Below are 22,424 nucleotides of genomic sequence, written 5' to 3'. Positions count from 1 at the left end.
TCCATGAACATACATCGACTAGAAGTATGGACAGAGGACAGCTGGACCGCTGGCAGCCAGGCTGAGACCCCAGGGAAGCAGGAGCCTGCTCTATTTCTAAACCCTCACTGCCCCAGAGAAACAGTGCTACCCAGGTGTGATTTTACATTTTCTTGTACCCACATTTAAAAAGAGTACAATTGCCTTATAGTGCCCAATATATCAAATTATCATCATTTCATCGTGACATTAGTATAAAAATAACTAATGGGATATTTTACATTCTGTTTTTCATTCTAAATACACAAGATCAGACATATTTTATACTCACAGTACATCTCCATTTATATGCTAAATTTTCAAAGATTAAAGTAAAATTTAGATCATTCAAAGCCATAAACTTGTTTTTAAAGAAAAAATATTTTACATTGTTCCAGTCTTAAATATTAAATAATAATAATAATAATAATAATAAATAATCCCACTACTGGATATGCATCCAAAGGAAATGAAATCAGTATGTTGAAAAGACATCTGCATTCACATAGTTACTGTAGCACTATGCACAACAGCCAAGATACAGAATCAACCTAAGGGCCCACCAGCAGATGAATGAATTAAGAAAATGTAGTATGTAAATACAATGGAATACTGCTCAGCCATAAAAAATGAAATCCTGCCACTTGTGACATCCTGGAAGAACCCAGAAGGCACAGTAAGGGAATCAGCCTGGCCCAGAAAGCAGATATTATGTGATCTCACTCATAATGTGGAATCTAAAAAGTTGGTATCACGAAGACAGAGTAGAACAGTAGAGGCTCCGTGACTAGGTGGGGCAGAGCGTGGGGAGCAAGTCAAAGGCTTACACAATACAGTTAAACAGGACGAATAGACTTCAAACGATCTGTGGTGCAGCAAGGTGACAACAGTTGATGAAACGTGACATTCTTGAAAAGTGTAAAGAAAGTGAAGGTGATGCCCTCTCACCAGGAAAGCAAGTATGAGAAGCACCGTGTTTGCTAATTAGCTGGATGTAAGCGTTCCATGTTTAATAGATACCTCAAAACATCCTGCTGTACGTGACAAAAACTCACAATGTCATCTGCCAATTAAAAAGTAACAGGAAATAAAAATGTTGAGGACTAAGTGAAGTCTGGTGGTCGCCCATCAATAGCCCCCCTGGCCACATTTCACGCACTGGGCAGGTGTGTGGGCACAGGTACCCAGGAGACAGGCTGCACACAGCACACAGGACACGGCTCGCTCTAAACGAGGCCCGGCACAGCGGGAGGAGGGAAGCAGAGCAACAGCCGCTGTGACAAATTACAACCCTTTCCAACCCACGGTCTCATGGAACGCCCCACAGTCCTGGGGACGGGTACTGCTGTCTCCATGGAGCAGATGAAGAGCCTGGAGTTGACCAGCGAGCAGCGTCAGGGTTGAACTGGGGCCTGGGGGACTCCCAGGGCCTCGCCATAGCACATCCTGAGCCTCCAATGGAGGCAACAGCATCTCCCTATTAACTTCCTAGAACCAAATGATTCAGGGCCACCCACGTCCGGCTGCTCATGCACATCTATTCTCCAGCTCTGAGCATCACATAGGACTCCTCTGCCCAGTGGTGGCCACGTGACCTATTCTGACCAATGAAATAAGAGCCTGAGCAGCTGCAGGGGAGCTTGGAGAAGCCATGTGTGTCCCTTTCTCTCTGTCAGAGTGACCAGCGATGGCCCTGGAGAGAGGCTGCCTCACAATCCCAGGTCCCTGAGTGAAGCCCAGATGGAGAAGGGTCACGGGTGGCCTGTGATGGGGGAAAGAACGTTTATGACTGTCCCTGCGACTTGTTACCGCAGCAGCCCTAGCCCCAGCGGTGATCTCCGCGTGCCGACCGTGCAAGCTGGGATGGGTAGACCTGGCCTTGACGGGAAGTGGGCGACTGTGAGCTCTGCCTTCTGTTAACTGCAGGCATCCTGCAGGCTGCTCCCCCGGAAATCAGTGAAAGGGCTATTAGACCACCAGCTGCGCCGGGGTCTGGTTGCATTCTGACTGGTATTACTGTATTTCTTACAAGTAGCTCATTAAGGCAATTATCAGTCATTAGCACAGTAGCCTGAGCATCAGGACAATCACACACATTAATAAAACACAATTTAGCAAAGCGAGAAAAGACGGGAACCCACAAGGCTCCCTTGTGGGGTTCTCATGGCTCCAGCTAAGAGAATCTCCACCACCCTATAGCCTCGCGCTCCCGAGAAGGCTGCCCGGGCTCCGTACCTCTTCTTCATATTTCCACGGGAGTCAGTTCCACCCACAAGACCATTCATGAGGAAAAAGGTAACGGGCTTCCAAGGGAACAAAGGAACCCTTGCACCTTGGCAACATGGAGGAACATGTTGGATGGACTCGGGGGATGGTGGAAAAATTGTGTTTGGGAATATAGAGGTGGGGCCGGAGGCTGGGAAGGAAGGCCGGAGCTCAGCCAGGACCAGCTCTATTAGGTCACGTGGGTGGTTCGGGCTTTTTTTCCAGAGGCAATGAGAAGTGATCCAGAAGGCTGACACAGGAAGGCCATGAGCAGATTCGAGCTTGAGAAGAACCATTCTGGCAGCATAAAAGATGGATGAGGAGGCACCCAGGAGGAGACCAGGCCAACAGTGAGTGCCATCCTCCAGGCCGGGGGTGACGGGAGCCCAGCCCAGAACTGTGACAGATGGAGAAGGGAAACCCAGCAGGAGACATCGGGAGGAAATGGACTAACTGGGACTCGGGGCTCCGCAGGACGACTTCAGGAAGAGAGGGGCGAGGAGAAGGGAGACCCCGCCGCCCATTTCTAAAGAGGACTGTAAAATTTTGACCTTGAGGACGTAAGACTGTCATTAAAAGAGACTTTTGGAAACTAATTTCATAGGTTGAACTGGAAGAGCCAACACAGAGAACCATTAACAGCATGTGCTCCTAGACACTGAAAAATAATGCTAGACACTAATGCTCCAGGAGCAAAAGCCCCGGGAGGCTGGGTCTCGAGGTTAAGGCTGGGCCAAGTTCCACCCAAGTCCTGGAACACACTGAGAATGGGCCCGGTCTCCTCTGCCTACTTGCGGTTCTGACGCAGCATCACCCCAGCGTACGCTGTGTGACAGTCACTTGGTCTTATTTTCGTGGAGGTGCTCTCTGGCCCGCAGTGTCTTCTGTGCACAAGCCCTGGCTGCTGCCTATCTCCACAGCATGGTTTTGCTTCTCCCTGTTCAAGCCTCCAGGGAAAGCAGATTCAAACCAGAGCCTCCAGACGCGCCCTGCAGCCAGGGCACGTAGTCACTGGTGAGACCTCCCTCCATCACACATTCATCTCTGATCCGCTAGGTTGGAGGCACAGATGGTGTGGGGCTCTCCGGGCCAGCTTGTCCATCTATCAGACCTCCTGAGGTGATCCCCAGAGGTGCTGGCCCATGCCCGAGTCTCCCTTGTGTGGAGTATTTCATTCCGTAAGCACAGCCAGGCCTCACCAGCTGCCCAGGCCAGAGCTCGACATGGATCAGGACATTCCTTCACAGTTTCTTCATTCATCCAACAGACACGTACCACGGCCTGACAGCGTACCAGGCCCTGTGCTAGGCAGTGAGGCACAGCGATGAGAAGAAAGCCATCTGTGCTTCAAGGAGCTCACAGCCTCCTCAAGGAGATGACAGACGAAAAAGACAAATAATCCCTGTTGAATGCAACGGGCTGTGCTGGCTTTCTGGGTTTCCCCCATTAGGTGGTACCAAGTGAGCACACAGGCGGACTCTTCTCTAGCACCAGCTTAGAGGTGTCATTACCCACAGCTACTGCATGAGGAAGGGCCATTCCAAGAAGCAAGCAGTTTCTCCAGGTAAGGCTGACAAGCCCAGGCCAAAGAGGTTTCCGGGAATTTGCCAGAATCAGAGGCTTCTTCTGTTCATCTCTACTGGGAAGCACCCCAGGACCAGAAACAGAACAGGGGTGCCAGACACTTCTCATGCAAACATCCTGGGGGAAGACACATGTCCCTGGCATTTGGAACCCCTTCCCCTATCCAACAGACAATGGGACACATCAAACGAGATGGATCCTACGGACCACTGGTCCTAAGGAAAGGAGGAACCCTGACATTCTCAGGCAAAACACTGGGAAATGACACACTGCTCTGTCCCACAGCAGCACTCAGGGTGACGGCAAAGCACCACTTCAGATACTCCGTCTTTCCTACTCATTGAGATCTCAGGGTGAAATGCATGCTCACAGTGAACTCAAGAAATCCCAGGTGCCCTTGAACTCCATCCTCTTCCCTGTCCCAACACAGAACTCTCTTGCAATCTGCAAGACTCTGAGCCTCCACTTCAAACCCTTATGGGAGAGTCCCTAGATCAGAACCAACATCACATGACAATGACTCACTTGTAACACAGAGGGAGGGAAATAATGACTGCAGGTTTCAATCGGCCCATTCTTCCACAAGCCTAAAAGATAAGTATTTGTCTTCTGGATGTAAAGGAAAATGTGGGGAAAGAGCATCACTGAGGTTAAGAGGGGTAAGAGGAGCCAGACGAGCTGAGCCAAGATCCTAAGTCAAGTCGGTCTGACCGCCACAATTAATATCCCTTGCACACCTCAGTCCATCTTTTCACTTGCCAGAATGTTCTCTGAGAAAGGCAGGTCTGATGGTCTGTCAACCTGCTCTAAAAGACTCTATCACTCAAGACACTGCTGTCACCCTGGACTCCCCCAAAACCATCTGTTCCTAGAGCTAAGACACTGGGTGTATGTCAGGCCGGCAAAGGACGTGCTCCCAGCAGTGCCCAACAGGACCAAAGACATCACGTGGCCCCTGACACAGCAATAGCAACGGTGATGACTGTGGTGGCTGGTTCAACCTGCCAACCCGAGTCATTAGAGACCCTGGTTAGGGATGAGACACCAGTGCAGGTGCTGCTGCGAAATCATTTTGTAGATTTTCACATCTATAATAAGTGACTTTAAGTGGAGGAGATTACCCTAAATCTAGTAGGCCTCATGCAATCAGTTGAAGGGCTTAAGAGCAAAGATAGACGTTTCCTGAAGAGGAAATTCTGCCTTCACTCATGCCTGAGTTTATAGTCTGCCAAATGTCCTACAGTTCACAGACCTGCCAGACCCTGCAATCATGAGCCAACTCCTTAAAGCTTGCACGTGTGTGTGTGTGTGTGTGTGAGAGAGAGAGAGAGAGAGACAGAGAGACAGAGACAGACAGACAGACAGACAGACAGACAGAGGGGAGATCGTATTATCTCTGTTTTCTGGAGACCCATAAAGATACATCCAACAAATGCATGATGTAATTCCATGTAACTGCTCCACTGGATCCTCAACAGTTTGCTGATAGAAACTGTAGACCCCGCAGGTGAATAACATATCTAAGGAGCACACAGGTACAAAATGACAGGGCCATAATTTACACACAGACCTTTGGATTCAAAATGATAGGCTGCTTTCTCTAAAACACGCTACCCACCCCCACCCAAGTCACTGTGTCCCTAATGAGAGTATCCAAAGAAGAGACGTAATGATTGACCACTGGGTACATGATGAGACACAGTCCAAGGAAGACACAAGCCCCTGTCTTAGCCAAACGGGCTCCTCTTGCTCTCTGTGGGGGGAGTCAGTCTCGGAGTTGAGCACATTCAACTTCTCCAGGACAGCAGGGAGACACCAGGGGGACAGGAAGAAGGGGTCAGCAGGGGCTAGATTTTCCAGGGGTCCTCCTCACCTTGTCTAAGCCAAGGGCTCTAGCAGGCCGCTCCCTTATCACGCCATCCAGCTGTTCCACATGGCCGCCAAAATCATTGTTTTCGTTAATTCACTGGAAGCCTCCACGTAAAACCTCATTAACAGGCTCAGTAATTGCTCGGTGGATATCGCCCATTTTCCAATTATGTTCCTTTCCTCATGCCGGGAGAATCTGCCATAGGAGAAAATGCCCGGTGATGCCTTCGCCTGCTCTACCACAAGTGGGCGAAGGACTGGCCTTGACAGTGGCTTCCACCCTGGAAGTCAGGGATTTATCCAAGACCTGTCCTCGGGAACCTCAGCGCGCACAGTGCAGGCGATTCTGTCACCGGCCCAGGGATTCACACCCAGGCCTACAGACGGAAAGGACCGGAGGATCATGAGAAAGGAAAAGTTCAAAACAGAGCTGGAGCAAGAGACCGACTCTCAGTCTCCCTGGGAGACGGGGCACCAGGCAGCACAGGAGGGTGCGTGTTCACACCCAGGCGGATGCCCACGCCGGGCCTTGCTCTTCTGCAGAGCACCGGGGAGGTCAATGGTGGAGGAATGCCGAGGGAGGGTGCTCTGCAAATCAGGGACTCGGTGGAGAGGCCATTCGCAGATCCTCATAAGTACTTCTTATGAAATTACCGACTGCTCATCACCTGCCCAAACCAGGCAACCCTCTGGAGCCCAATTATCTCCAAACTTTCCTCTTTTACAATCAATTTTCTCATTAAATGAGCACATAAACGCTGGCCTGGTGTTTGGATGCCTGCACTGTTCCTACAAGCAGGATGGGTCTAAGTAATGGGAGCTCAAGGCCTGGCTCAGCGAGCGCCCCTGTGGTCTGTTGGGGAAGAAATAAGGAGCGAAAGGACCTTCTGGGCATCTGGGTGTCCAGGTCTGGTTCAAGCCCAGGAGCTGCCGCAGCCTCGTAACAGACACCTCTATACTATCTCAGTCCATCTGAGATGCTGTAACAAAAAACCATCAACGGAGGGAATTATAAACCACAGAAATCCCTTGCTCACAGTCCTGAAGGCTGGGAGGAGCAAGAACAGATTCGATGTCTGATGAAGGCCTGCTTCCTGGTTCACAGACGGCCACGGTCTTCATGTGATGGCAGGGGGTGAGAGCTCCCCGGGGTCTGTTTTATAAGGGTAGTACTAATCCCATTCCTGATGGCTCTGCCCTCATGACCTGAGCATCTCCCAAAGACCCTTCCCCAATACCACCACGTGGGGGTTAGGATTTTAACATATGAATTTGGGGGGACACAAACATTTGCAGCAGGCAGACAGACCAATGTCAGGGCCAAGAGTCTAAGCCAGGCCTCCAAAATTAGTATCATTTCCAAGACACAGCACTGTCTCAAACTCGATCCTCTCTTGCTCCAGAATGCTCTCCAGGAAAGGCTAGAGTGATGGACAGCCGACCTCCTCCAAGACCCTCTATCACTCAAGTTCCTCACTTCAACATGACCTCACCCAACACACTCTGTCCCAAGAGCCGCCACACTGTGTGAGTGACGTGCACACACGTGTGATGGTATGTGTGCACACATATGTAAATATGTGCTTATGTATTGCATGCATGCATGTGCGTGTGTCTAGTCAAATAAACACACTGCAGGTTCAGGGGCTCCCTGGAGTTTCTCCTCTGCCGGGCACCCCAGTTTCTTCACAGCCAGACACTTGGCTGCAGCCTCTTATCCCACCTGGGCCCCATGGAAAGTGCACTCCCTCTAAAGGCCGATGTGGGTACTGACGCCTCCACTTAGAGATCAGATACTGTTCCAAGCCCTTGGCAAATATAAATTCATTTTATGTTCTGAACAGACCAAACTGGTAGACAGTGTTTCCACCCCAATTTATAACCACAGACAGGTAAGAATTACCCTGTCCAAGGTCTAAGAGGCGGAAAGAGTAGCTGAGCTTCAGAGTTCAAACCCTTGAACCTGGCATTGGACATCTCTGGGAGAGGGCCTGGTGTCACTAGGTATGGACCCTCCCAGAGCACCCCGCTCCTCCTTCCACTGGAGCCAAGGAACTGCTTATGCTGGGGTGTCGATCTCAGGTGATTCTGCTGCTGGCCGCACCTGTCACTCACCATCTCTCTCCTCTCTCTGGACCAGAAGGACTTCAGTGCACATCCCACCAATCCTCTGACTGCCAACCCCAATTCAAAAGGCAAAAGGGCTTTTGGATTGTCACGGGGTCACCAAATCCACATAAGCAGAGACCACAGAAAGGGAACAGAGCGGAAGTCCAGAGGACAGACCTGCTGGAACTGGGCCCAGCCGCCCTGTCAAGCGGGGGGCAGAAGAATCACGCTGGCTAAACAGCTGCCTAATCAATCTGCCCTCGCATCCCAGCTGGGCTCCCCGGGTATTAGCATGCACCAGCACACCTTCCCTTGGCAAATGCCTCACTGTCATTTTTATTAGTTATGCCTTACAACTTCCTCGCTAGGTCAATATTATCGAGGGGGTCAGCAGTAAGGTAGGACAAAATCATTATCCACTTACGACAGATGGAGAAGCTGAAGGAGGGAGAGAGCGAGGGAGGCGGGGAGCAAGAGCAGGGCAGCGTGGCGCTGAAGGCCGCTCCGCTCAGTCGAAGACGGGTCTTTGCAGAAAAGCCCCCCAGCAGAGACCCCAGCTCCAAAATCAAGTGCTCTGGACACAAGTTCTGTGCCTGAGCTTCTCAGCTAATGGAAAAGGAGAGGGCTCTCATCTCCGCCTTGTATTACCAGGTGCTGGTCCCCAGGCACTTGGTGGCTCCTGTACCCTCCACAGGACTCCGACCTTGCCAGGCAGCTGGTCTCCCAGGAGTTCTCCACCGCCGGAATCATCGTATTCGCTTACTTTTTATACTCTGTCGCTCCAAGGAGAAGCACAGTCCCCGGGGACAGGGATCCTGCCAACTCACTGTTGCCTCCCCAGAGCCTGATGAATGGGGCTGCAATAAACACCTTCTGAGTTGATAAAGGAGAGGAGAGGCCAGGGTCCGCTCGGGCTGACATGCGGGCAGGCGGGCTGCGCACCAGCACACCCCTGGCACACGGGAGGTGCGGCAGCGTGGGAAGCCCGCCTCTCCCCTCTTCCGCCCCCTTCCTCAGGGCAGTGGCTCTGTGTCCTTCCCTTCGTGCCCCATGGACCCCAACAGATGGGACACAGCAAATACACACTAAACAATGAGAACAAAGCACCCTGGCCTGTGCCTCGTGTGGAGTTTTGAACAGATGAGACACCCAAGGATCAGGGGCTCCAGGACCAGCCCAAGGACCACAGGTCTCAGCAGGATGAGAGTCCAGGTCTCCCTCCCTGTGGGAACTCAGTGCACTGTGTCCCCACCCCACCCCACCCCCGAGTGGCACAGGCCCCATGAGTGCCTCCACATCTAGGCTGTGGCTCAGGCTGCAGGTCACACCTCACTCCTGTTGCACGCCACCATCCCAGGACCAGGGCTCTAATTACTTGGGCACATGGTATGTGCTCAATAAATACTCACTGGGAGCCTGATTCTGGTTCATCCCTATGCTCAAAAACAACCAGAAAGCCCACCCAACTGAAGAGAAGGGGCCAGAAGATTTCCCCCGCGGCATGACCCCCCGCAGCCAAGCACCTCCAAGTTCACCAGGACTCCTGCGCTCTCTGTAATCTGAGAGCACTGACCATGACAGCCAAATTCTGCCCATGCCTTGGTCACCCGTCACCTCACCTCTTCCCAGGGCCAGGGGAGGGCGAAGCTGTCCATCAGTGTGATATTCCACAATGAAGGCAGGGCTCGAAGATGGGGCTTTCCAAGTCCGTGAATGAACGCCCTGAGTGACTGTGAACTGCACACTCCGCCACAAACGGCACCTCGCCATCCCCCAGCAGATCTCAGGCGTCCCCCCACTTCCACCTGACCTCCGTCCAGCACCACTCACCCACACCTCCGGCCTGCCAAGTCCCTGGTCTTCCAGGGCCCTGCCGCCAAGCCTTCCAGCACCAACCCTGACCCTAACCCTAACCCTTCCCATCACCTAAGAGTCCACGTCAGTTATCTTGCACTCAAACACCCCTTTTAACTACTTAATTACCTGAAGTAATTACCTACTTGCATCAAATCCACTTCCTTAAGTCCACACCTCCCCACCCACACCAGCACAGGACCCACAGGGGAAAGAACGGCCTGAATGTGGGTCTTGTCTACCCCACGTGTAATCCCCGTAGCCTTAAGGAAGTGTATTCGTTGCTGAACTCACTTTCTTCCCCTGGACACCAAGTTGTTTATAGAGGGCAAGCTGGTCCCTACCCCTGGGTGCTGGGCAAGACGACACCCAGCCTCCATGCAGTGAGGACAGCCCTGTGACTGTTCTAGCCAGCGGGAGGCAGCAGCCATGATGTCCTCCCCTCTGCAGCTCCCAAGGGCCCACGCACCACGGTTGCAGCCTCGGAAAAGGTGGAGCCACACTGTGTGTGTGGCAGACACCACACCAGCATCGGGGTTTCATAATTCACCAGGATCCCTAGGAAAAATGTGGACTCTGTTTATTACATGAATCATGAGATCGGGGGAGTGGCCTCACACTGAGGTAAAACTCAGCATTTTAGTAAAAGGAGCAGGAGGGCTTTGGATCCCTAAAACAGAAGTCACTCACAGGGAACTCACAGGTCATTGGGGCTCTGCTGTCTGTCACTTCCCTTCTCTCTCACATACCCTTTTAAAGTGCAGGATCATTCGGGCAGACTTCAGTCCATCGCCTCTCCTCTTATTTATTCATTTTCCTTGTCCATCGCGCTCATGAGTGTTGAAACTTTCCAGAGGTGTAGTGAAAAGTGAGCTCTGACATGCACATTTATCAACACCTGCTCCTCCCTGCCAGGAGGAGTACAGGCTTCACCAACTATGGGACACTGGAGGCCCGGGGGACACTGGAGGCCTGGGAGGCCACGTGGCGTCCTGCCTGTTTCCCCTGCTCCCTGCCCCTTCTGCACATGCCCCTGGACTGTCCTCATGCAGATGTTTGGAAAGAAAGCTGTCTTACATGCCTTTGGTCCACTTTCCCGCGGGTCTTCACTTCCTAATGGAACATTCATCAGATATGCCTTTTGTCCCAAGGCACAAAGGAAGAGACATGTAGAGGCATGGACTCTGGACCCCCAGAGCTCAATTTGGGACGGAGAAGGAGTATAGTTGTCCCTTAGTGTCTTTGAGGACTTGGTCCTGGACCCCCATGGATATGACAGTCACTGATACTTGAGTCACAGAATGGTCTAGAATTTCACACCTGCACCATCCTCTCTAAGCTGCCTATCCTACCAAAGCGCTGGGTAGATTGTCACTATGCTGCGGTGTTTAGAGATAATGACAAGGCTGTACATACTTAGTACCGATGACGCCATTTTTTTTGTTATAGAATAGCTTTCATCCTCTGTTGGTTCAACCTGCGGCTTGTGGCTGCTGAAGCCACAAATAGGAAGCCATCACAACTGCCAACCTAGTGCCAGGCACTGATCTGGGCTTTATCCGTCAGCTCACCCAGGCCTACAGTAGCCCTCCCTGCCAGGATGCATGCACGTATTTATTTATTTATTTCTGATAAAGTCATTGAGACTAGAAGATAGCGAACAATAATATGCTTACTCAGTGAATGAGGCATCTGTGTACAAACCAGGGTTCTCTGAACTCCGGTCTCAGCCGTGCCCACAGTACCTGTGAGGCAACCCACATCAGTAAGAGATTCCTAACAGAGCAGGATTCCAGGAAGACAGGTATTACTTGTCTTTTTTTACAACTGAATTCCTGGTGACGATAAAAACCTGGTGTGGGTACAGTGATGATGAGGACAGGCTCCTGCCCTCAGGGAACGTACAGTCTAGGGCTGTGAAACAGACCAGTAAACTGGCCCTGTCGATGCAGGGGGTGAGAAGCCCTGAGCCGAGGGCCCCAGTGGGGTGCAGAGGAGCCTTGGGGGACTGCTGGACAGCGTGAATCTCAAGCAGCAGCGTGGAGAAGGACCTGAGGGCCAGTATGCGGGGAGCAGGCTGGATCCCACACTGGACGTGGGATGGGGTCCAAGTGCTTGGTGTCTGGGTGCAGGACAGACAGTGAAGGAGAGGGAGGAGCCTGGGAGGATCCACACGTCCCCGGCTTGGGCAACAAGGTGTGTGACGATGACCAGGAGAAGGTATGGGAGAAAAGCCGGTCCTGGTTGGAACAGCGTGAGTGTCCACCCTGGATCAAGCCCTGTTGACATTCATTGGTGTCTTGACCTTGGCTGGAACACCTAACCCCCTGAGCCTTAGACATTCTCACAACATGGGAACACTGACGGTACCTACCTCATAGGGTTACTGTAAAGATGACAGAAAGCGTTCTGCGTTTGACATATGAACGCTGCTCACTGACAACTGCTAATAACAACCAAGGATGAATGAGGATAAAGCATAGTTAAATAGGTAGGGAAGCTGATCCCTGATACATTATCATTTTAAAGAGGTGGGCAAAATGCTACAGGAGAAAATGAAGGGAGAAAAAATTAAATGCCTATGATGCTGCGGGCCCTCTGCCAGGTCCTAGAATGGGTATTTTGCAAATTTTCATTATTTACTCATCACAGCCATCATTAGACAGGAAGCACGGCGCATTAGTTAGAGCGGGCTGAACAGACCCCAGAGTGCGCGATTGCTCAGGACGCTTATCCTGCACTCCACAGAACGCCCAGGCTGCGAAGAATGAGGGGGGTGGTATGGTCCAGGCAGAGCTTGTCAGAATGACCTGGAAGTCATTAAAGCTGTCAAGAACTCTCTGATCCAGATCTTCCGGTCACAGGTCCGAGTGATCTTCCTAGACTCCAGGATATAAACAGTGGCCCCTGTCACTTGCTTTGGCCAATGGAGTGAGCAAAAAGTTTAAAGGACCTCGAATGAGATTCCCATGGCATTCCAGAGTGGGAGCCCCCTGGGTCCCAGACCCTGAGTGACATGGAACAGAATACCCCCCACCACACACATGCCTCCCATCCATCTTCAGATGAGCGATACTGGGGTTGATCATAGAGACAGCGTGACCTAATCCATCCTGACAAACAGAGGTGGTACACGGAGAGAGAACAAGTTCTCGACTCAGGAGTCAAGAAGTCAAGACAAATTCACAAGCTTATCTTGAGAGCACAACACACACCTCGACGGTCTAAAGGCTACACGTGCACACGCGTGTGCATAACACCCTCACAGCACCCAGGGACACCTGTCATTGGGTTTCCTTGCCCACCTCTATCAGGAGATGTAAACTGCCCAAGGGCAGAGACCGCGTGTTTTCCTAAAGTCTCCCTAGAACCTAACACTGAGCCTGGTACAGGGTACAGATCAATAAATATTCATCCAGTTAACCATTCGCTGTAGGTACTAAGGAAAAAATAATTACAACAGTTGGCCACGTTCTCATGGAACCTACAACTAGGAAGGGAAAGGAGGCCCAACCACCCTCCCAGAGGGAGCCTCAGCCACCCCGTCAGAGGCCCAGCGCCAGGATGTGTTCTCTGGCCTTGACCTGCACACCTGAGCACAGCACTGACTCATCCCCATACACGGCTGAGTGTGGACAGGGGCCGTACACTTCTGCCCATTGTGCTTTCGCCTTAGCAAGGAATTTTCCAGCCTGACTTGTTTGTGGGCAGAGCTTTCTGCTGCCCTCTGGGGGCAATATATTCTTGTTCAAATTGAGTCATCTGTACTTCATGCCTCTGTGCTGTCCTGTTTAAAGGACAGATCTTCAGAGTTACCCGTGAGCACCTAGTGACAGTCCAGTCCTCCTGTGCCCTGTTAAATAAATACCAGCTAAGAAATCATTGCTGGCACCTAGTGAATGTTCCCTAACCTACAGGCATCATTTGGAGCACTGGGTCAGGTACTTATATTAGTCTGCTTTTAACATGATGAAATACCCGAGGCAGATTAACTGTATAAAGAAAACAGGTTCATTTAGTTCACTGTCCAAGAAATTGAACGGCAAGGTGCCAACATCCACTTGACTCTGGCAGGGACCTCAGGGCAGATGGCAGGAGGATGTACAAGGAAATATCACACTGCTGAATGAGAAGCCAAAGAGCACAGGGGTCCCACAAGAACTGCCTTAACAGCCTCCAAGGGCACGCATTCAGTGACCTAAACTCCTCCCTCTAAACTCCACCTCTTAAAGGCCCCTTACCTCTCTGCATCATACCACTAGAGACCAAGCTCCCCAAACACGGTGCTTCATGGACACAGTCAAAATACACCCAAACCTCAGCAGCACTCTCTATTATCCCACCTGACCCTGAGAGCAACCCTTTAAGGTCGACAGTTCCATCCTCGATTTGCAGATGAGAAAATGATAGAACTAAAAGTTTGGCGCGACATGCCCAAGTTAACCACAAGTTAGGCCCTAGGGTTCAGCGATCATTTTACTGACCAACATTTCTTAATTACATCTATTTCCCCGAACCCCTGACTTATCCATTCACTTATTTATTCCTCTCACCTATAAACATCCACCGAGGGCATCTGTGAGGCCACATTATCCCCATTTCACACGTTAGGTTTAAATTTAACTAGCTAATGATGGCTACGGAATTTAAAGGTCTGTCCAATTATAAAGTCTAAACACTTCTAATAGCAGCCTCTGCTTCATCGTGTTGTAATGAGAATTAAATGACTCAATATAGGAAAAGTGCTATTAGCAGTATCTGGCACATAGTATGGCCTCGATAAATGTTAGTCGTTCATAAAATTGAATAGACTGACAGCTATTGTTCACCGACACATTTTAGCAGAGTTTTGTAACGAGAAAGGAGAGAGGTGGGTGGGTACCAAGGACCAAGTCTAATGTCGCATGCTTCTGTAGCACGTCCCAGAGACAAGGGGTGTCAGATGAGGAAAATGGCCTGAGTCATCTCCAGGAACCACCCTTCAAAAGCCATCTGTGGTTTTAGCCGTTGATCAGTAAATGAGCAACACAGAGACGAAGACCCCCAACAGCCCCCAAGTCTATTCTGCAGAGAGTAGCGTCACTATGGAGGGACCTCAAATGACTGCCACTGTGAAGGAAGTGGCATGCCACTTTGAAACGTGCCAGTTTGTCCATTTCAGGACACGTGTGGCTATCAAACCCCTAAGTGTGGACGGTCACAGAGAGAGGGAGACAGACCTCAGGGTGGTCTCCCCACCACCCATCAATCCCGACTCAACCGACACTGAAGCTGCTGACCTCCCCAGCCGCAAGGACAGAGAGCCCGGCGGCAGGTGTGGCTGTGGGCCAGCAGCATGACGGGAGGAGCCGGAACTCGAGACACAGGCTGCGGCCCTGGTGGAGGAAAGCAGAGGCTGAGGTGGAGGGAGCCGTCCCAGCAGGGCTGGGGAGGGACGGTCCCACATGCTCCTTGGTGCCCAGGCAGAGCGTCCGGCCACCCAGGACACATGTCAACCGCAGCGTCCCCTCCTCCCTCTCTTCTGCTTCTTTGAACAGTGTTTTTTGATTGTGATAACCCCCTGTATCTTCCGTATCCCAGATGCAGTGGCTGAAAACACGTTCTCTCACGGCTCTGGTGGCCCAAAGCCCCAAACTGCAGAGCTGTGCTCCTTCCCAGAGACGTGGGGAGACAGAACCCACCCCTGGCCTCTTCCAACTTCAGGTGTGATCTCTGCCTCAGAGTCACACGTCCGTCCCTTTCACCTTCTCTGTGTCCCTGTTCCCTTGACATCCCTATTACAAGGATGTATGGGGGAGGAGCCTCTAGGGGCCACCAGATCACAACCCAAGGTTCTCTCCTGATCTAAAGACCACTGACTAAGTCACATCAAAAAGGATCTGTCCCTGTTTCCAAATAAGGTAACATGTACAGGTGACGGCACTAGGACCTGATCTGTTTGGCCTACTACAGTTGTCGTCTTACCTTGTTTTAAGAAAAAAAAAAAAAATTTTATATATATATATATATATATATATATAAAACATGTATGTATATATATAAATCATGTATGTATATATTACGTGCATATGTAATATTATATATATGATACACAATCACACACGCCTGCACACACACAATTTAATCTTTCAAAACAGATGAATGAGAGACATGAACCTAGAATGCCCACGCTGGAAGTAGCCTTAGAAATCAGCTAATCCCAGCTGCCTCCAACTAAAAAATAAGCCTAGAAAGAAAGTGGTTTGCCCAGGATTACCCAGAAGACCCAGCCTAGCAAAGAAAAGCGACTGTAATCCACGGCTCCTCTCAGGACATTGAAAAGAGTTTATTGAAAAGAATATTGTCATCCACATCTTCCCCTGTCCCCAAGGTACCCACCATGTCTAAATTTTTGGCACAATGACTACATAAATGAGCCACATCTCTACAAAGGGATGTAGTTTACAGGGGGTGGGGGAGAAACTTCTGAGTAGATGGAAATAAGAGGTTCAAGGGTTCTGGCCTGGTTCTCTCTTGAACAATGTGAGTTCACACGTGTCTCACTGGGGCCTGGGAGGGCATCCCCAAGGGGATGGAATGAAGGTGAGAGTGTGCACAGGGCTGTTCTTTAGACAGAGGAGGAGGACCTCACAGTGTGCGGCGGATTGGAGCGGACAGCACGAGGACAGAGACTGGGAAGAAAGGGGGTCCGCAGCCAGCTCGGTGGTTCTTGCCTTATTAGGTGCATCACAACCCGGTGGACGGCTCACTAAACACAGACCGCCAGCCTGCCCTAGCAGCACCTTCTGTAGGTCTGGATGGGGGTCAGGGATGGCAGTCACTCACGTGGTCCCAGGTCATGGTAAGGCTGCTGGTGTGAGGACATACTTGAAAAGCCACTCTCCTAAGGAGGACTGTGTCATTCAGCTTTGCATCACTGAGACCAAAATACCTGACAAAAATAACTGAGAAGGGGAGAGGCTTATTTTGGTTCACAGTTTCAGAGAGTTCAGTTCATGGTCAGCTGGCTCCAAGTAAGAAGCACCACAGCAGAGGGCTGTGGGGGAAAGGTGCTCAGCCCTCGGCAGCAAGGGAGGAGAGAGAAAGAGAAAAGGGCTGGGGAGAAGAGGAACATGTCTCGGACATAGCTCCAGGGACCTTCTTTCTCCTGATAGATCCCACCTCCCAGCAGTGCCTTCAGCTACCAAATGCATCAAATTAATTAATTCACTGATCAAATGGATTAACCCACTAATGAAGTCAGAGCCCTAATGCACAGATCATTTCACCTCTGAACACTGCTATATGCCTAACACATGACCCTGTGGGGGTCATCCCGGATCCAAACCTAACATATCACCCATGGTCCTTAAAAGCTCTTGCCCATATCACAGTGCAAAACACATTCAGTCTATCTCCAAATGTCCCCATGGTCTTAACAATTCCAGCATTGCTCAAAAAACCAAGTCTCCCCTGAGACTCAGGCAAACTCTAAGTTCTGAGCCCTAGGGGGGAAAATAGAATGCCACAACCAATGGCCGAGTGAACACTCCCATTCCAAAAGGGAGAAAAAGGGGCATAAACTGAGTGGTATAAAAGCAAGACTGAAACCCAGTTGGGCAGATACTAAGTCCTCTAGCTTCATGTCCAGTATCTAAGACACATGGTAGTGAAATATGAGCCCCAAAGGGGATGGCAACTCCATACAATACAAGCTGTCTTTTAAAGCAAAGTCTTTCAAACAAGTTTTCATTTTTACACTCTGGAGCCTGCACTGGCTGTGGTCCTGTTGGTTCCTAAGATGCCCTCAAAGCATATTTTGTATCGCTACTGTGCAAAGTACTTGGCCTCTCTTTAGTGGCAGTGATCTCTTGGCCCCAATTATAAACAAGTTTCTGTGGACAAACTACAGATTTTTCAAATGTTTCCAGTTTTCCTTTTGCCCCCAATTCTCTAAAAGCAGCCAGCAATTATCTATGCCATCTATGCCATTGCATGAATATTGTGCTACACCTGAAATTTCCTCTGCCAGATTAACTTATCACTCACCTTTAAATTCAGCCTCCTCACACAAAGTTTCAGGACATGGGCAAACTGTAGATAAAAGTTTTGCCAGAGTTTACCAAGTGTGACCTCTAGACCAATTCCCAAAAAAGTCCTCATTCCTATCTGAAACCTCCTGAGCACAGTGTTTACTGTCTGCATTCCTAACAGCATTGGGGTCTTTGGAGCGCCCACCAGAACTGTCCATTAAGCTCAGCTTACAACATTGTAAGGCTTCTTTAGCCTGTATTTCCAGACACTTCCAAACTCATCCCACAAGTCAGTCCCAAAGGCTTTTAACCACATTATTGGGTATAGGCACAGCAACAACCCCACAGTTAGTATCAATTTTTTTGCTAACTTTGCATCACTATGATCAAATATCTGACAAGCACAACTTAGAGAAGAAAACATCTCTTTTGTCCACAATTTTGTAGAGGCCATCCCCCGTGGCTGGCTGACTCCAAAGCAGAAACGTCATGGTAGGAGGGCATAGTGAATGAAAGGTGCTCGGTTCATGGCAAATGGGAAAGAGAGAAAGAGAGAGAGAGAGAGAGAGAGAGAGGAAGAAAGGAAGAAAGAAAGAGAGGAAGGAAGGAAGGAAGGAAGGAAGGAAGGAAGGAAGGAAGGAAGGAAGGAAGGAAGGAAGGAAGACTGACCAGGGACAAGATAAACCCTTCCAAGGCATCACCCTGCAGATCTGCTTCTTCTGAAAGGTCCCATCTCCCAGGAGTACTAATGGACTAATCCACTGATGCATTCAGAGCCTTCAAGAGCCGAGCATTCCACCTCTGAACACTGCCTCACACGTGAGCTTCGGGGACATTCCAAAGACAAAGCACAGTGAGGACCTGGTGGTGGAAGGGTGCAGAAAGGGGACAAAGAGGATGGGTGCTAGAGACAGTCCTGGAGAATCCTGGAGGTGGCAGAAGAGGACATGAGGTGGGGGGTTAAGGCAGGTCATTACGAGGAGGAAGAGGACCATTCTGCATGTGAGACAGTAAGTCTGAAGGTGACAGCCGGCAGGTGGGCAAGCGTATCCACAACCGAGGGATGAGTTCAGACACAGGAAGAAGCCACAGAGCCTGGAGGTGACCTGCCACTGGAGGGAAAGAGGGTGGTGACGCGGGTGATTGGGAAATAAGTGCTCACAGAGCAGGCAGGTCCCCAGGAGTCCCCTTACAGGAAGTGCAGAGGGAGGCTCTGAGGAAGGAGATGGTCAAGAACAGGAGAGTCGACCACAGAGTTCAGAAAGGAGCACGGAGGGAAAGGGCTCAGCTCCCACAGTGAGGTCACCAACAGCACAAACGGCAGCCGGAGGGACAGAAGCCAGGCTCTGATAGCCAAGCTAAGAAGGTGGAAACTTAGGCTGTGGGCTCTTCTTTGAAGCTTGGTAACGAGGAGAAAGGAGAACAAAGTGATGTCAAGGAAGACTACTCCGGAGGTACCATCAAGGACAGCACCTGTGTCCCAGGGGCTTCCCCTAAGCACACACTTTTACCTGGGTTTCCACTCCCTGAGTGGTAGTGCCTGATATGAAGGCAGCCTCATAAGGACTACTGAATGGATGAGAAGATGTGATCACACTACAGAGAGAGAGAGAGGGAAGGTCATTCTGTGCCTGCAGAATGACTGTGTGGCCCTTCCCACCCTTCCCACCCTTCGGTTCCTTGTTCATCAAGCTTCTCACTCAACGCCCTTGTAAGGCTGGCCCCTCTCTCTGGAAGGCTCTTCCCCACTTATCTGAGTGGTTGCTCCCTCACTGCATTCAGAGGGAGATCAAGAACTATCTTCTCAGAAAGACCTTAAATAATCTTTTCCCAGAACGACAACATCCAACCTGCCACAGGGGCCAGCCAGTCTCTGGTGCCTTGGAACATTAACCTGCTTTAGTTTTCCTCCTCAGCACTCGGGACACCTGACACACTCCATACCTACTTGTCTGCTAGAAAATAAGGTCCCAGGGACTTTGCTCATTCATGTACCCCAGTGCCTAATATTGTTCTTGGTACATAGTAGGTGCTCAATAAGTTTTTATTAAGTGGATGAATCCACGACCTGACCTCTCTGGAATTCTCCCAGCCTTAACAGTCCTGTTAAAGGTTCCTGGAGGAATGTGCTTGAACAGTGGAAGGTTCAAGGAATAGGAAAGAACTCCTCCTCCCCCTTGCACCTGTGCCACAATCAGATGGAAACTGATGAGTGGCAGAAAAAATCCAGCCACCATCTGGCGGTTCAAGGACCCCTCCTGGGTGCTGACAGCATTGTCATTCAAGATAATGAAGATAAAAGTCAACAGTGATCCAGGGGGACAAGTTCTCAGCAGGCAGCCTGGATGGACTTAACCCATTCCCAGCCAAGGAGCCCCCAGGTGTCTTGAGGAGAACCCACCCTCCCCTGCAAGGGGAAGGCCTGAGGCGGGCAGGTCCCTGCTTGAGACCATAGACACCTTGTCCAAGGAGACGAGATGGAGACTCTCCTTGCAAAAGTGCGTTGGCAAAATAAGGGCTGTGAGGAGATGAGGAACTCTGTGGCCATGACAGGTGGAACATACCATTTGTCCAGCTTTCGCAAGGTCCTTCGGGCCAGGAGCCAACCCAGCTTTCATTTCAGTTATTAAAGAGACACCGTGGGCCCCCACCCCGACACTCGAGCCCTGGATCCACGGCCGGCTCGTCTTCAAGGGACACTCCACTTTGGACATTTACAGAAAGAGGCTGTCGAGCGCCATCCATCTCCCCGAGCAAGTGCTGACCACGTCTGATTGCAACATGAGGCGCGGGGGAGTCCGGGGAGAAGAGAGCACGGCACAGCTGCCGAGACACGGGAGCGGCTCTGTCAACGCTTCCCTCCTTCCAGCTCCCAGGTGTGGAAATTGTCAGGGACACGTTTCTGCTGTGAGAAGCAGGAAATGGTTCAAAGAAGACAGCAGGCCCAGATGGCCCAGCGTTGGATCCGGCTCTGCCACTCCTCAGCTACGTGACCTTGGATAACTTATCCAGCCTCTCCATACCTCAGTTTACCCAAAGGTAGAATGAGGACTGCAATAAAAAAAAAAATCAACTCCCACAGTTACTGTGACAATTAAGCATAAGGAACAAGTGCCAGTCCTCAAAAGCATTACAGAAGCAGGAGATGACGATGACCGTGGGGCTGCTTGATGGTTCTCTGTCCATTCAGGCTGCTTTCACAGAACACCACTCGCCGGGTGGCTTATCTGCAACAGAAACTTGCTCCCCGAGGTTCTGGGGGTCAGGAAGTGCAAGGTCACGGCCCAGCAGATTTAGTGTCTGGTCTGCAGAGGGTACTTTGTAGCACTGTCCTCACATAACAGAAGAGCAAGGCAGCTCTCTGGGGTTCTTTATAAGAAAGGCACTAATTCCATTTATGACAACATCACCCTGATAAACCAATCAAACCCCAAAGGCCTCACCTCCTAATGCCATCACACTGGGGACTAGTTTTCAACAGATGAATTTTTTAGGGGGGTTGTAAACATACAGCACTGCTGATAACGATGAGGTTGGTGGTAGCAATGATAGTGCTCATGTGATGGCCAGGACTCTGAGCCAAGGGTCACAAGATTCACGGAGAGTTTCTCACAGATGCTGTGTTATATAATGTTGGGGTCAATGAGCACCCTTCCTCTGCCTCTGATTTCCTATTTGTTCTGGTTTGGGTGTGCTGTGTCCCCCAGAAGCTCCTGTGTTCATGCAGGAATGGTCGAAGGCGAGATAACTGGGTCGTCAGAGCTGTGACCTAGTCAAGCTCTACCTTGAATGGACTGGCTTGGTGGTAACTGTGGCAGGTGGCATGGCTGGAGGAGGGAGTCCCCGGGGGCATGCCTTGGAAGGGAGCATCTTCCCTGTGGTCCTTGCCCCCGTCTCTGCTCCCCAGCAGCATGAGAAGGGCAAGTCTCCTCCACCACCACACCCTTCCACCAGGAGGTTCTGCTGCACCTTGGGCCCAGAGCAACAGACTCGGCTGAACAAGGGCTAAACCTCTCAAACCATGAGCCAAAATAAACTTTTCTTCCTCTATGTTCTTGGATATTTTGGTCGTGGTGGGGAAAAGCTGAGTAACACGCTATTCCTCCACACAACTGGAAACAGTGAGTCCAGGCTCAGAGAGCTGGAAGATGAACCCCATATACAGGTGCATGCACCAAGCAAGCAAACACACCCACACACACATGCACGTGCACAGAGACTGGATCTCAATGAGGGTGACATTCAAGCTGTCTGGATTTGCACATGAAGCTTCTCCTAACCTGGCCAGGTGTAATCTTCAGACAGCCCCTTCACCTTTGCAAACCTCAGGCTTCAGGGCAGTGGAGAACCAGGTCACCCCTCGGAAATTCCTCCCTGTCCACCCCGCAGCGCCTATGGTTCACAGGCTCTCCCTCTTTTCTTTCAACTGACTCCAACTCAGCCCTCAGCACTGTGGAATCAAACACCTCCAAAGCCACTATGAAGTGGCCCCACTTCTGGGCTCCCATAACACTGTGTGCTCCCTGCTGAGGTGCTTCCTACACCCATTAGGACCCTGAGTCCCAGCACCTACCATCATGGCCAGGCTCCAGGCAGCCCGGGCACCCCTCCTGCTTCTACTCTTACACATGGAGGCAGAGGACAGACAGCAAAGTCCAAGACTGATGCACCCCAAGTGAGCCCTCCTAAGGGACAGGAAGAACCAGGAACATA

At 50.8% G+C, this 22,424-nt stretch overlaps 1 protein-coding gene across 7 annotated transcripts in view; it reads right to left on the bottom strand.

The window, feature by feature from the left end:
* The window catches only part of Large1 (LARGE xylosyl- and glucuronyltransferase 1), a 507,191-nt gene that overhangs the window by 411,462 nt on the left and 73,305 nt on the right, over window positions 1–22,424 (bottom strand). Inside the window, exon 1 of one of the 7 annotated variants that reach the window (XM_078052860.1) lies at window positions 5,741–5,762. The exons of the other annotated variants lie outside the window; for them this stretch is intronic. The gene's annotated coding sequence lies outside the window, so the exon portion shown is untranslated. Of the gene's footprint in view, window positions 1–5,740; window positions 5,763–22,424 lie in introns of those variants that run through there. 7 annotated transcript variants of the gene reach the window in all.

The sequence above is a fragment of the Ictidomys tridecemlineatus genome, chromosome 6 (genome assembly GCF_052094955.1).
Source record: "Ictidomys tridecemlineatus isolate mIctTri1 chromosome 6, mIctTri1.hap1, whole genome shotgun sequence".
NCBI classification, from domain to species: Eukaryota; Metazoa; Chordata; class Mammalia; order Rodentia; family Sciuridae; genus Ictidomys; species Ictidomys tridecemlineatus.
Note: the sequence above shows the minus strand (reverse complement) of the source record. Positions and strands in the feature narration are given on the sequence as shown.